General features: G+C 39.0%; 1 protein-coding gene across 3 annotated transcripts in view; it reads right to left on the bottom strand.

Moving 5' to 3' along the window:
- The window catches only part of LOC106870470 (fibroblast growth factor receptor-like 1), a 127,043-nt gene that overhangs the window by 65,272 nt on the left and 57,074 nt on the right, over positions 1–4,697 (bottom strand). Inside the window, exon 1 of one of the 3 annotated variants that reach the window (XM_014916573.2) lies at positions 3,685–4,122. The exons of the other annotated variants lie outside the window; for them this stretch is intronic. The gene's annotated coding sequence lies outside the window, so the exon portion shown is untranslated. Of the gene's footprint in view, positions 1–3,684; positions 4,123–4,697 lie in introns of those variants that run through there. 3 annotated transcript variants of the gene reach the window in all.

Here is a 4,697-nt window from a genome sequence, read left to right as displayed (position 1 = left end):
AAAAAGGCCACAGAAAAACTTAAAAAAACAAAAACAAAAACAAAGAACACAAAACAGAATAATTTGATGTTTTTTCTTTCGTTTTATACAAGATAAAATATGTTTCTTCCCACGTCGGTTTTATATATACTCGGTGCTGTTATTGGATATAAATCATGAGCTGTCAGTTAATTAGTGAATTAAAATCTATAAATATATTATTTGTTTAATTATTTTCACTATTATTTATGGCGTAAAAATATGGCACTTTCCTTTGTGACTTTCATTTCTGTTCGATCAGAAAACAAATTCCAATGAACAGACTTGCCTCTCGTCTTTTCTTCTACAATAAGTCACACATTCATTGACTGGATACAAACGGGGATGTACCGGTGTCTCGAGTATGGGGACACAGCATGGGGAGAAACCGCCTTCCTTTCCAACATGGCGAGTAACAGTCGATGATGGGAATAAAGGAATTCGTAGAGGGACAGAAGAGAATGGCGTCGAGTGACTTCCACTTCTTGAACCTGAGCGATCCCCAGTTCCTCAGACCATATTTTTTTTTTTTATCAGCGGAGAGCCTTTTTCTATATAAATAAGATTCCAACTAGTCATGGACAGTCAGTGGTACAGTATGGTGTTCGGTCGCCCGGCGTCATACCCAAACTAGCAATCATCCCCTCCTTAAACCTCAGGCCGCCCACGCTACACCACATATATTTGAGCCCCTCTTAATAAACAATTACTCACCTCTGGTTTAAGGAACCACAGAAATTGCTGGATCTGACGTCTGCCAGCCTCAACACAAAGCCGACTTAGAGGTATTATAGGCCACGAGTAAACCTGTGCACTGGGTCCCATAATATTTATTTATTGGCAGCAAACCACAACACACATAGAACAGAATTGGGTCCCAAGATCCCTGAGACACTCCAGGCAACTGGGATCCAATGCCTCTACGTTTCCGTCTTAAAAAAGAGTGGCAACTCTGAATTCGTCCACTTTTTATTTATACCTGTATCGTACAGGAAGATTGCGATAAACACCAGGATAACGTCCTTAGTTCCTACCCAAGTTTCACCATCACAGTTATTTGGAACACAACACCGAATGGTCCAAGTGCATAACCACAACGGATCACCGGGGCAGCACTTAATTGCATTCTTTTACAAAAATCTATCTATCTATCTTTTCTCTTTTACTCTCTTATTTGTTTCAGTCATTTGACTGTGGCCATGCTGGAGCACCGCCCTTTAGTCGAGCAAATCCACCCCAGGACTTATTCTTTATAAGTCTAGTACTTATTCTATCGGTCTCTTTTGCCGAACCGCTAAGTTACGGGGACGTAAACACACCAGCATCGGTTGTCAAGCGATGTTGGGGGGGGGGGACAAACACAGACACACAAACACATATATATATACATATATACGTCGGGCTTTTTTCAGTTTCCGTCTACCAAATCTACTCACAATGCTTTGGTCAGCCCAAGGCTATATAGGAGAAGACACTTGCCCAAGGTACCATGCAGTGGGACTGAACCCGAGACCATGTGGTTGGTAAGCAAGCTACTTACCACTCAGCCATTGAAAATGGAGAGATTCAATGGATATAAATTAATTTCTTAATTATTTAACATTGCCTACAATTGTTTCACTTTGCACCCAATTTAAATTGCAAACTATATATAATATTATATATATTATATATAGTTTGCATTTCCATTTGTAATGACAAAATATTAACTCCTATTGGAATTTACATACCATGGACAAGAAGCATTTCTACCACTTCTACACACCACATTCCTTGGATAATGGAACTGCAACTATAACATCTTTATATATTTTTATTTTTACAGTCATTCTCCTATTTCCTTATATACTCCTTATTTGCTTCCGTTCCCAAAATAACTCCTCATATTGAACTCTAATATTTCCCTCTATTTAACCATCTCACATCGTCTCTGATGAAGGGATATCCCTAATATCCTAGAATTATTTCTTTTAAAGATAGTATGTAATTAATTTGGGAGAGATTTGGCTGTTATTTCTAACAGGTCGGATGACCATTTGGAGGTCCAGTCTGTTGGCAACACTGTGCAACACAAGTCCCTCATTCTTTAAATCAATTTAAAATAAAATACAAAATTCAACAGCGGTACTATTTTAATAAAAAAGGGTAGAAAAGAGAATGGTGGAACACATCTGATTATAGGTCTGCTTGATCGGGGCTAAACAACAACAAAATTTAACAACAATCCAACACAGTGAAGACGTTTATGTGAAAGCTAATTCACGTAATACTTTTTTGAGAAAATTAATATCTTTTAAAGAAAGTGTTTTATAACGAAGAAAAATAAATCGATGGGACCCGTATTGTACAGTAGTGCCTTTTATTGTTATAACCGGTGTCATTGTTATTCATAGTCGATGCAACAGAGTTCCCGGTTAACAGTTAATAAACGAAAACGGGGCACACAAGTAACAAACACGATGTGGAGGCCCCGGGATGAAGAGACTACCTTTCATCATAAGTCCCTATACTGAATGTCACTCCAGCCGCGAACATCATGCCTGTTATTTTTCAGGCATAGTTTATATAGGACTATTTATCCAAATGTGTCTTTTCCATTTTTGCTCATTCATGATATCAGAGGCCTACTGGATCAACGCTGCCCTGCGTTAGACAACACGTGGTTTTCAACAGTGGTTTCATACACACACACACACACACATATATATATATATATATATATATATATACACACACAACACAAAGTGTGTGTGTGTGTGTGTGGGGGGGTAGATAAATAAATAGAGATAAGTAGATAGATATAAAATAGGCAGGTAGGTTTTACCTTACCCTAAATCAACCGAAATTGCCAGTCGTGAACTAAAAGTTAAAGGGGTGTCATGTTGACACACACACACACACAAACCAGGGTGTACTCAGTCACCTGAACCTAATAGATCAACAGTAGGGCTTTCATTGTCTTCACCCTAACTATATTGCTGTTTACATCTCCATCAGGGCCTCGGGTATATATTATGTATTATTACGGTGGTGAGCTGGTAAAATCGTTAGCACACCGGACAAAATATTTAGCGGTCTTTCGTCCGTCTTTACGTTCCGAGTTCAAACGCTGCCGATGCAATCGACTAGCCCCTCCCCTCAACATTCAGACCTTGTGCCAGTGGAAAGAGTTATTATTGCTCCAGACAGCTGGGGTTTACAATCCTTAGCAGGGGCTCAGGGTTTATGGGTTGGGACTCACATATACAATACAGTCGCTTGTAAAAACCTCCATTGAGATTACCAATGCAATTAGTATACTAAAACTCACTATACAGGTGTACTCCTTATAAACCGTTAAAAAGACGATCATACATGAACAATTAATTGGTTATAAAATTTAGCTGATCAACGTGTTTCATGCTCAGTATAAACAAATTGATATTCACAGAGTATATTATATAAAACAACGTGTGTGTATGTTCGTATATTATAATATATGTTAAAATGATTATATATATACACACACACAAATACATACACAGACATATAGACTGACAGATAGACAGACTGCTAGATACGTATGCATAGAGGCTTCTATATTTATATACAACAAAATGTATATAAGTATAGAATATGCACACAAATATATCTACATAGATATACAAAATACATCTATACACTCACTTAGTATACATACAGTACATGACTTGTGTATATCTCCAGTAGTAGAAGGACCGAGAAGTTGGTGATAGCCCCAGGAGAGGATTGTTTAGCTTGGTGTCAGTTCGTGCCACTAAAAGGGCAACGTGAATTAAGGTAAACAGGCAACCGACGCCGTGACACGGTATTCCAGACCTTTATCCAGAGATAACATGGAGTTCAAGAACTTCAGTTGTAGTAGCAATGGTAGCCCTCTGTCCGGGGTTAACGAATGACGACGGGATAATGTCGCAGTAACGAAGCAGCAGCCCTCAGTCCAGGGACAATATATGCACTGTGGTGTATATACACTCTGTTAGAAATGTATGTAGTCGTGGTAGTTGTGGTAGCCCTCTGTCCGCCGAGTATATAAAACTGTGTTGTGTGTATACAACGTTAGAATAACAAGGAAATCCAAAGGATCACTTGTTGACAGTAAAAGAGGTGAAGGAGAGACTGATTGATGGTTATAATGGTTGCGGTGGTGGTGGTGGTGGTGGTGGTAAGTAGTCTCCCCTCTCCTTTCGTGGATTTTCAAATTATCCTTTCCCTTCTCCTAATCACTTCGTCTCCTCTTCACTCATCCTGTCAACTTACCCACCACCACTACAATGCCGCCGCCGTCACCACCACCACCCGTATCGCACCCCCCACCACTAAACTAAACAGGTTTGGAAAAACTGGAATTTTCTCTTTAAATCAGTGGAAGGATCTAGAAAGTGCGTGTGAGGGACGTGATGGTGGTGGTGGTGGTTGACTGTTTTAAAAGTGGAGGGAATTGATAGCAGTAGCAGTGGTGGTGTTATATGTATATATGTGTATGTGTGTGTGTATGTGTGTTTGTATACTTTAGGGGTTGGTTAAAGTTTAGACAGAAATCTTTGTCTTCCATGTCCGAAACAAACATCAAAGAGAAAGTGTGTGGCGGTGTATGTGTGTATGTTTTTGTGTAGATGTCTATGTGTATTTTGAAGTGTTTAAATGTGTATAGACATATA

Source organism: Octopus bimaculoides, chromosome 14 (assembly GCF_001194135.2).
Source record: "Octopus bimaculoides isolate UCB-OBI-ISO-001 chromosome 14, ASM119413v2, whole genome shotgun sequence".
Lineage (NCBI taxonomy): Eukaryota > Metazoa > Mollusca > Cephalopoda > Octopoda > Octopodidae > Octopus > Octopus bimaculoides.
Note: the sequence above shows the minus strand (reverse complement) of the source record. Positions and strands in the feature narration are given on the sequence as shown.